The sequence below is a fragment of the Mixophyes fleayi genome, unplaced genomic scaffold, assembly GCF_038048845.1.
Source record: "Mixophyes fleayi isolate aMixFle1 unplaced genomic scaffold, aMixFle1.hap1 Scaffold_171, whole genome shotgun sequence".
In the NCBI taxonomy this organism is placed as follows: Eukaryota; Metazoa; Chordata; class Amphibia; order Anura; family Limnodynastidae; genus Mixophyes; species Mixophyes fleayi.
The window spans coordinates 77501-85000 of record NW_027446046.1 but is presented as its reverse complement, the minus strand read 5'-3'; the positions used below and the strand labels follow the sequence as shown (position 1 = coordinate 85000).

At 46.3% G+C, this 7500-nt stretch overlaps 16 non-coding genes and 15 pseudogenes across 16 annotated transcripts; all 31 read right to left on the bottom strand.

Annotated features, from left to right (window-relative positions):
- Positions 1-40: 40 nt before the first annotated feature.
- On the bottom strand, positions 41-159 carry LOC142117843 (5S ribosomal RNA; annotated as a pseudogene).
- Positions 160-240: 81 nt separating this feature from the next.
- Positions 241-359, bottom strand: LOC142117640 (5S ribosomal RNA; annotated as a pseudogene).
- An 80-nt stretch (positions 360-439) lies between these two features.
- LOC142117403 (5S ribosomal RNA) lies at positions 440-558 on the bottom strand. The gene has a single exon (XR_012682818.1). It is a non-coding gene; the product is annotated as a 5S ribosomal RNA (ribosomal RNA).
- Positions 559-639: 81 nt separating this feature from the next.
- On the bottom strand, positions 640-758 carry LOC142117822 (5S ribosomal RNA). Its single transcript, XR_012682985.1, has one exon. It is a non-coding gene; the product is annotated as a 5S ribosomal RNA (ribosomal RNA).
- An 83-nt stretch (positions 759-841) lies between these two features.
- Positions 842-960, bottom strand: LOC142117498 (5S ribosomal RNA). The gene has a single exon (XR_012682905.1). It is a non-coding gene; the product is annotated as a 5S ribosomal RNA (ribosomal RNA).
- Positions 961-1042: 82 nt separating this feature from the next.
- On the bottom strand, positions 1043-1161 carry LOC142117815 (5S ribosomal RNA). Its single transcript, XR_012682984.1, has one exon. It is a non-coding gene; the product is annotated as a 5S ribosomal RNA (ribosomal RNA).
- An 81-nt stretch (positions 1162-1242) lies between these two features.
- On the bottom strand, positions 1243-1361 carry LOC142117857 (5S ribosomal RNA; annotated as a pseudogene).
- Positions 1362-1441: 80 nt separating this feature from the next.
- Positions 1442-1560, bottom strand: LOC142117402 (5S ribosomal RNA). The gene has a single exon (XR_012682817.1). It is a non-coding gene; the product is annotated as a 5S ribosomal RNA (ribosomal RNA).
- An 81-nt stretch (positions 1561-1641) lies between these two features.
- On the bottom strand, positions 1642-1760 carry LOC142117802 (5S ribosomal RNA). Its single transcript, XR_012682983.1, has one exon. It is a non-coding gene; the product is annotated as a 5S ribosomal RNA (ribosomal RNA).
- Positions 1761-1841: 81 nt separating this feature from the next.
- On the bottom strand, positions 1842-1960 carry LOC142117677 (5S ribosomal RNA; annotated as a pseudogene).
- Positions 1961-2040: 80 nt separating this feature from the next.
- Positions 2041-2159, bottom strand: LOC142117369 (5S ribosomal RNA). Its single transcript, XR_012682787.1, has one exon. It is a non-coding gene; the product is annotated as a 5S ribosomal RNA (ribosomal RNA).
- A 272-nt stretch (positions 2160-2431) lies between these two features.
- LOC142117311 (5S ribosomal RNA) lies at positions 2432-2550 on the bottom strand (annotated as a pseudogene).
- Positions 2551-2630: 80 nt separating this feature from the next.
- LOC142117456 (5S ribosomal RNA) lies at positions 2631-2749 on the bottom strand. Its single transcript, XR_012682866.1, has one exon. It is a non-coding gene; the product is annotated as a 5S ribosomal RNA (ribosomal RNA).
- Positions 2750-2831: 82 nt separating this feature from the next.
- Positions 2832-2950, bottom strand: LOC142117644 (5S ribosomal RNA). The gene has a single exon (XR_012682967.1). It is a non-coding gene; the product is annotated as a 5S ribosomal RNA (ribosomal RNA).
- A 241-nt stretch (positions 2951-3191) lies between these two features.
- LOC142117846 (5S ribosomal RNA) lies at positions 3192-3310 on the bottom strand (annotated as a pseudogene).
- Positions 3311-3391: 81 nt separating this feature from the next.
- LOC142117637 (5S ribosomal RNA) lies at positions 3392-3510 on the bottom strand (annotated as a pseudogene).
- An 81-nt stretch (positions 3511-3591) lies between these two features.
- LOC142117439 (5S ribosomal RNA) lies at positions 3592-3710 on the bottom strand. Its single transcript, XR_012682851.1, has one exon. It is a non-coding gene; the product is annotated as a 5S ribosomal RNA (ribosomal RNA).
- An 81-nt stretch (positions 3711-3791) lies between these two features.
- On the bottom strand, positions 3792-3910 carry LOC142117459 (5S ribosomal RNA). Its single transcript, XR_012682869.1, has one exon. It is a non-coding gene; the product is annotated as a 5S ribosomal RNA (ribosomal RNA).
- A 272-nt stretch (positions 3911-4182) lies between these two features.
- Positions 4183-4301, bottom strand: LOC142117223 (5S ribosomal RNA; annotated as a pseudogene).
- An 80-nt stretch (positions 4302-4381) lies between these two features.
- Positions 4382-4500, bottom strand: LOC142117454 (5S ribosomal RNA). Its single transcript, XR_012682864.1, has one exon. It is a non-coding gene; the product is annotated as a 5S ribosomal RNA (ribosomal RNA).
- An 82-nt stretch (positions 4501-4582) lies between these two features.
- LOC142117438 (5S ribosomal RNA) lies at positions 4583-4701 on the bottom strand. Its single transcript, XR_012682850.1, has one exon. It is a non-coding gene; the product is annotated as a 5S ribosomal RNA (ribosomal RNA).
- An 81-nt stretch (positions 4702-4782) lies between these two features.
- Positions 4783-4901, bottom strand: LOC142117612 (5S ribosomal RNA; annotated as a pseudogene).
- An 82-nt stretch (positions 4902-4983) lies between these two features.
- LOC142117436 (5S ribosomal RNA) lies at positions 4984-5102 on the bottom strand. Its single transcript, XR_012682848.1, has one exon. It is a non-coding gene; the product is annotated as a 5S ribosomal RNA (ribosomal RNA).
- Positions 5103-5543: 441 nt separating this feature from the next.
- Positions 5544-5662, bottom strand: LOC142117871 (5S ribosomal RNA; annotated as a pseudogene).
- Positions 5663-5743: 81 nt separating this feature from the next.
- On the bottom strand, positions 5744-5862 carry LOC142117753 (5S ribosomal RNA; annotated as a pseudogene).
- Positions 5863-5942: 80 nt separating this feature from the next.
- Positions 5943-6061, bottom strand: LOC142117249 (5S ribosomal RNA; annotated as a pseudogene).
- Positions 6062-6143: 82 nt separating this feature from the next.
- On the bottom strand, positions 6144-6262 carry LOC142117878 (5S ribosomal RNA; annotated as a pseudogene).
- A 428-nt stretch (positions 6263-6690) lies between these two features.
- LOC142117315 (5S ribosomal RNA) lies at positions 6691-6809 on the bottom strand (annotated as a pseudogene).
- Positions 6810-6888: 79 nt separating this feature from the next.
- Positions 6889-7007, bottom strand: LOC142117510 (5S ribosomal RNA). The gene has a single exon (XR_012682916.1). It is a non-coding gene; the product is annotated as a 5S ribosomal RNA (ribosomal RNA).
- An 82-nt stretch (positions 7008-7089) lies between these two features.
- Positions 7090-7208, bottom strand: LOC142117400 (5S ribosomal RNA). The gene has a single exon (XR_012682815.1). It is a non-coding gene; the product is annotated as a 5S ribosomal RNA (ribosomal RNA).
- A 241-nt stretch (positions 7209-7449) lies between these two features.
- Positions 7450-7500, bottom strand: part of LOC142117260 (5S ribosomal RNA) — a 119-nt pseudogene continuing 68 nt past the window's right edge.

The window sequence follows — 7500 nt, the reverse complement described above, 5'->3', positions numbered from 1 at the left end:
ACCAGCATTGAAGGAGGCCGGAACAAGAGAGAAAAAAAAAAGCCTACAGCACCTGGTATTTCCAGGTGGTCTCCCATCCAAGTACTAACCAGGCACGTCCCTGCTTAGCTTCCAAGATCAGACGAGATTGGGCTTGTTCAGTGTGGTGTGGCTGTAGGTATTGTTTTTCTATTGACCTACATCTCTTATACATCTAGAAACCAGCATTGAAGGAAGCCGGAACAAGAGAGAAGAAAAAAAGGCCTACAGCACCTGGTATTCCCAGGTGGTCTCCCATCCAAGTACTAACCAGGCCCGGCTCTGCTTAGCTTCCAAGATCAGACGAGAATGGGCTTGTTCAGGGTGGTGTGGCTGTAGGTATTGGTTTCCTATTGACCTACATCTCTTATACATCTCAAAACCAGCATTGAAGGAGGCCGGAACAAGAGAGAAAAAAAAAAGCCTACAGCACCTGGTATTTCCAGGTGGTCTCCCATCCAAGTACTAACCAGGCCCAGCCCTGCTTAGCTTCCAAGATCAGACGAGATTGGGCTTGTTCAGGGTGGTGTGGCTGTAGGTATTGATTTCCTATTGACCTACATCTCTTATACATCTAGAAACCAGCATTGAAGGAAGCCGGAACAAGAGAGAAGAAAAAAAGGCCTACAGCACCTGGTATTCCCAGGTGGTCTCCCATCCAAGTACTAACCAGGCCCAGCCCTGCTTAGCTTCCAAGATCAGATGAGATTGGGCTTGTTCAGGGTGGTGTGGCTGTAGGTATTGTTTGCCTATTGACCTACATCTCTTATACATCTAAAAACAAGCATTGAAGGAAGCCGGAACAAGAGAGAAAAAAAAAAAAGGCCTACAGCACCTGGTATTCCCAGGTGGTCTCCCATCCAAGTACTAACCAGGCCCAGCCCTGCTTAGCTTCCAAGATCAGACGAGATTGGGCTTGTTCAGGGTGGTGTGGCTGTAGGTATTGTTTTCCTATTGACCTACATCTCTTATACATCTAGAAACTAGCATTGAAGGAAGCCGGAACAAGAGAGAAGAAAAAAAAGGCCTACAGCACCTGGTATTCCCAGGTGGTCTCCCATCCAAGTACTAACCAGGCCCGTCCCTGCTTAGCTTCCAAGATCAGACGAGATTGGGCTTGTTCAGGGTGGTGTGGCTGTAGGTATTGTTTTCCTATTGACCTACATCTCTTATACATCTAGAAACCAGCATTGAAGGAAGCCGGAACAAGAGAGAAGAAAAAAAGGCCTACAGCACCTGGTATTCCCAGGTGGTCTCCCATCCAAGTACTAACCAGGCCCGGCTCTGCTTAGCTTCCAAGATCAGACTCGATTGGGCTTGTTCATGGTGGTGTGGCTATAGGTATTGGTTTCCTATTGACCTACATCTCTTATACATCTCAAAACCAGCATTGAAGGAGGCCGGAACAAGAGAGAAAAAAAAAAGCCTACAGCACCTGGTATTTCCAGGTGGTCTCCCATCCAAGTACTAACCAGGCCCAGCCCTGCTTAGCTTCCAAGATCAGACGAGATTGGGCTTGTTCAGGGTGGTGTGGCTGTAGGTATTGATTTCCTATTGACCTACATCTCTTATACATCTAGAAACCAGCATTGAAGGAAGCCGGAACAAGAGAGAAGAAAAAAAGGCCTACAGCACCTGGTATTCCCAGGTGGTCTCCCATCCAAGTACTAACCAGGCCCGTCCCTGCTTAGCTTCCAAGATCAGACGAGATTGGGCTTGTTCAGGGTGGTGTGGCTGTAGGTATTGTTTTTCTATTGACCTACATCTCTTATACATCTAGAAACCAGCATTGAAGGAAGCCGGAACAAGAGAGAAGAAAAAAAGGCCTACAGCACCTGGTATTCCCAGGTGTTCTCCCATCCAAGTACTAACCAGGCCCGGCTCTGCTTAGCTTCCAAGATCAGACGAGATTGGGCTTGTTCAGGGTGGTGTGGCTGTAGGTATTGGTTTCCTATTGACCTACATCTCTTATACATCTCAAAACCAGCATTGAAGGAGGCCGGAACAAGAGAGAAAAAAAAAAGCCTACAGCACCTGGTATTTCCAGGTGGTCTCCCATCCAAGTACTACCCAGGCCCAGCCCTGCTTAGCTTCCAAGATCAGACGAGATTGGGCTTGTTCAGGGTGGTGTGGCTGTAGGTATTGGGGACTTATTGACCTACATCTCTTATACATCTCAAAACCAGCATTGAAGGAAGTCGGAACAAGAGAGAAAAAAAAAAGGGCCTACAGCACCTGGTATCCCCAGGTGGTCTCGCATCCAAATACTAACCAGGCCTGGCTCTGCTTAGCTTCCAAGATCAGGCTTGTCCAGGGTGGTGTGGCTGTAGGTATTGGTTTCCTATTGACTTACATCTCTTATACATCTAAAAACCAGCATTGAAGGAAGCCGGAACAAGAGAGAAAAAAAAAAAGCCTACAGCACCTGGTATTCCCAGGTGGTCTCCCATCCAAGTACTAACCAGGCCTGGCCTTGCTTAGCTTCCAAGATCAAGCGAGTTTGGGCTTGTTTAGAGATGTGTAGCTGTAGGTTTTGGTTTGCTATTGACCTACATCTCTTATAATCTCAAAACCAGCATTGAAGGAAGCCGGAACAAGAGAGAAAAAAAAAAGGCCTACAGCACCTGGTATTCCCAGGTAGTCTCCCATCCAAGTACTAACCAGGCCCGTCCCTGCTTAGCTTCCAAGATCAGACGAGATTGGGCTTGTTCAGGGTGGTGTGGCTGTAGGTATTGTTTTCCTATTGACCTACATCTCTTATACATCTAGAAAACAGCATTGAAGGAAGCCGGAACAAGAGAGAAGATAAAAAAGGCCTACAGCACCTGGTATTCCCAGGTGGTCTCCCATCCAAGTACTAACCAGGCCCGGCCCTGCTTAGCTTCCAAGATCAGACGAGATTGGGCTTGTTCAGGGTGGTGTGGCTGTAGGTATTGGTTTTCTAATGACCTACATCACTTATACATTTTAAAACCAGCATTGAAGGAAGCCAGAACAAGATATAAAAAAAAAAGTACTAACCAGGCCCGGACCTGCTTAGCTTTCAAGATCAGACGAGATTGGGCTTGTTCAGGGTGGTGGGGCTGTAGGTATTGGTTTCATATTGACCTACATCTCTTATACATCTCAAAACCAGCATTGAAGGAAGTCGGAACAAGAGAGAAAAAAAAAAGGGCCTACAGCACCTGGTATTCCCAGGTGGTCTCCCATCCAAGTACTAACCAGCCCCGGCTCTGCTTAGCTTCCAAGATCAGACGAGATTGGGCTTGTTCAGGGTGGTGTGGATGTAGGTATTGGTTTCCTATTGACCTACATCTCTTATACATCTAAAAACCAGCATTTAAGGAAGCCGGAACAAGAGAGAAAAAAAAAAGGCCTACAGCACCTGGTATTCCCAGGTGGTCTCCCATCCAAGTACTAACCAGGCTCGTCCCTGCTTAGCTTCCAAGATCAGACGAGATTGGGCTTGTTCAGGGTGGTGCGGCTGTAGGTATTGTTTTAATATTGACCTACATCTCTTATACATCTAGAAACCAGCATTGAAGGAAGCCGGAACAAGAGAGAAGAAAAAAAGGCCTACAGCACCTGGTATTCCCAGGTGGTCTCCCATCCAAGTACTAACCAGGCCCGGCTCTGCTTAGCTTCCAAGATCAGACGAGATTGGGCTTGTTCAGGGTGGTGTGGCTGTAGGTATTGGTTTCCTATTGACCTACATCTCTTATACATCTCAAAACCAGCATTGAAGGAGGCCGGAACAAGAGAGAAAAAAAAAAATCCTACAGCACCTGGTATTTCCAGGTGGTCTCCCATCCAAGTACTAACCAGGCCCAGCCCTGCTTAGCTTCCAAGATCAGACGAGATTGGGCTTGTTCAGGGTGGTGTGGCTGTAGGTATTGGGGACTTATTGACCTACATCTCTTATACATCTCAAAACCAGCATTGAAGGAAGTCGGAACAAGAGAGAAAAAAAAAAGGGCCTACAGCACCTGGTATCCCCAGGTGGTCTCGCATCCAAATACTAACCAGGCCTGGCTCTGCTTAGCTTCCAAGATCAGGCTTGTTCAGGGTGGTGTGGCTGTAGGTATTGGTTTCCTATTGACTTACATCTCTTATACATCTAAAAACCAGCATTGAAGGAAGCCGGAACAAGAGAGAAAAAAAAAAAGCCTACAGCACCTGGTATTCCCAGGTGGTCTCCCATCCAAGTACTAACCAGGCCTGGCCCTGCTTAGCTTCCAAGATCAAGCGAGATTGGGCTTGTTTAGAGATGTGTAGCTGTAGGTTTTGGTTTCCTATTGACCTACATCTCTTATAATCTCAAAACCAGCATTGAAGGAAGCCGGAACAAGAGAGAAAAAAAAAAGGCCTACAGCACCTGGTATTCCCAGGTAGTCTCCCATCCAAGTACTAACCAGGCCCGTCCCTGCTTAGCTTCCAAGATCAGACGAGATTGGGCTTGTTCAGGGTGGTGTGGCTGTAGGTATTGTTTTCCTATTGACCTACATCTCTTATACATCTAGAAAACAGCATTGAAGGAAGCCGGAACAAGAGAGAAGATAAAAAAGGCCTACAGCACCTGGTATTCCCAGGTGGTCTCCCATCCAAGTACTAACCAGGCCCGGCTCTGCTTAGCTTCCAAGATCAGACGAGATTGGGCTTGTTCAGGGTGGTGTGGCTGTAGGTATTGTTTTCCTATTGACCTACATCTCTTATACATCTCAAAATCAGCATTGAAGGAGGCCGGAACAAGAGAGAAAAAAAAAAAGCCTACAGAACCTGGTATTTCCAGGTGGTCTCCCATCCAAGTACTAACCAGGCCCAGCCCTGCTTAGCTTCCAAGATCAGACGAGATTGGGCTTGTTCAGGGTGGTGTGGCTGTAGGTATTGTTTTCCTATTGACCTACATCTCTTATACATCTAAAAACAAGCATTGAAGGAAGCCGGAACAAGAGAGAAAAAAAAAAAGGCCTACAGCACCTGGTATTCCCAGGTGGTCTCCCATCCAAGTACTAACCAGGCCCGGCCCTGCTTAGCTTCCAAGATCAGATGAGATTGGGCTTGTTCAGGGTGGTGTGGCTGTAGGTATTGGTTTCCTAATGACCTACATCACTTATACATTTTAAAACCAGCATTGAAGGAAGCCAGAACAAGATTTAAAAAAAAAAGTACTAACCAGGCCCGGACCTGCTTAGCTTTCAAGATCAGACGAGATTCGGCTTGTTCAGGGTGGTGGGGCTGTAGGTATTGGTTTTGTATTGACCTACATCTCTTATACATCTCAAAACCAGCATTGAAGGAAGTCGGAACAAGAGAGAAAAAAAAAAGGGCCTACAGCACCTGGTATTCCCAGGTGGTTTCGCATCCAAGTACTAACCAGCCCCTGCTCTGCTTAGCTTCCAAGATCAGACGAGATTTTGCTTGTTCAGGGTGGTGTGGATGTAGGTATTGGTTTCCTATTGACCTACATCTCTTATACATCTAAAAACCAGCATTGAAGGAAGCCGGAACAAGAGAGAAAAAAAAAAGGCCTACAGCACCTGGTATTCCCAGGTGGTCTCCCATCCAAGTACTAACCAGGCTTGTCCCTGCTTAGCTTCCAAGATCAGACGAGATTGGGCTTGTTCAGGGTGGTGCGGCTGTATGTATTGTTTTCCTATTGACCTACATCTCTTATACATCTAAAAACCAGCATTGAAGGAAGCCGGAACAAGAGAGAAGAAAAAAAGGCCTACAGCACCTGGTATTCCCAGGTGGTCTCCCATCCAAGTACTAACCAGGCCTGGCTCTGCTTAGCTTCCAAGATCAGATGAGATTGGGCTTGTTCAGGATGGTGTGGCAGTAGGTATTGTTTTCTTATTGACCTACATCTCTTATACATCTCAAAACCAGCATTGAAGAAGGCCGGAACAAGAGAGAAAAAAAAAAGCTTACAGCACCTGGTATTTCCAGGTGGTCTCCCATCCAAGTACTAACCAGGCCCAGCCCTGCTTAGCTTCCAAGATCATACGAGATTGTGGCTGTTCAGGGTGCTGTGGCTGTAGGTATTGTTTTCCTATTGACCTACATCTCTTATACATCTAAAAACAAGCATTGAAGGAAGCCGGAACAAGAGAGAAAAAAAAAAAGGCCTACAGCACCTGGTATTCTCAGTTGGTCTCTGAGCCAAGTACTAACCAGGCCCGGCCCTGCTTAGCTTCCAAGATCAGACGAGATTGGGCTTGTCCAGGGTGGTGTGGCTGTAGGTATTGGTTTCCTAATGACCTACATCACTTATACCTTTTAAAACCAGCATTGAAGGAAGCCAGAACAAGAGAGAAAAAAAAAAGTACTAACCAGGCCCAGACCTGCTTAGCTTTCAAGATCAGACAAGATTGGGCTTGTCCAGGGTGGTGTGGCTGTAGGTATTGGTTTCCTATTGACCTACATCTCTTATACATCTCAAAACCAGCATTGAAGGAGGCCGGAACAAGAGAGAAAAAAAAAAGCCTACAGCACCTGGTATTTCCAGGTGGTCCCCATCCAAGTACTAACCAGTCCTGGCTCTGCTTAGCTTCCAAGATCAGGCTTGTCCAGGGTGGTGTGGCTGTAGGTATTGGTTTCCTATTGACTTACATCTCTTATATATCTAAAAACCAGCATTGAAGGAAGCCGGAACAAGAGAGAAAAAGAAAAAGCCTACAGCACCTGGTATTCCCAGGTGGTCTCCCATCCAAGTACTAAACAGGCTTGGCCCTGCTTAGCTTCCAAGATCAAGCGAGATTGGGCTTGTTTAGAGATGTGTAGCTGTAGGTTTTGGTTTCCTATTGACCTACATCTCTTATAATCTCAAAACCAGCATTGAAGGAAGCCGGAACAAGAGAGAAAAAAAAAGGCCTACAGCACCTGGTATTCCCAGGTGGTCCCCCATCCAAGTACTAACCAGGCCCATCCCTGCTTAGCTTCCAAGATCAGATGAGATTGGGCTTGTTCAGGGTGGTGTGGCTGTAGGTATTGTTTTCCTATTGACCTACATCTCTTATACATCTAAAAACAAGCATTGAAGGAAGCCGGTACAAGAGAGAAAAAAAAAAAGGCCTACAGCACCTGGTATTCCCAGGTGGTCTCCCATCCAAGTACTAACCAGGCCCGGCCCTGCTTAACTTCCAAGATCAGACGAGATTGGGCTTGTTCAGGGTGGTGTGGCTGTAGGTATTAGTTTTCTAATGACCTACATCACTTATACATTTTAAAACCAGCATTGAAGGAAGCCAGAACAAGATATAAAAAAAAAAGTACTAACCAGGCCCGGACCTGCTTAGCTTTCAAGATCAGACAAGATTGGGCTTGTTCAGGGTGGTGGGGCTGTAGGTATTGGTTTCATATTGACCTACATCTCTTATACATCTCAAAACCAGCATTGAAGGAAGTCGGAACAAGAGAGAAAAAAAAAAGGGCCTACAGCACCTGGTATTCCCAGGTGGTCTCGCATCCAAGTACTAACCA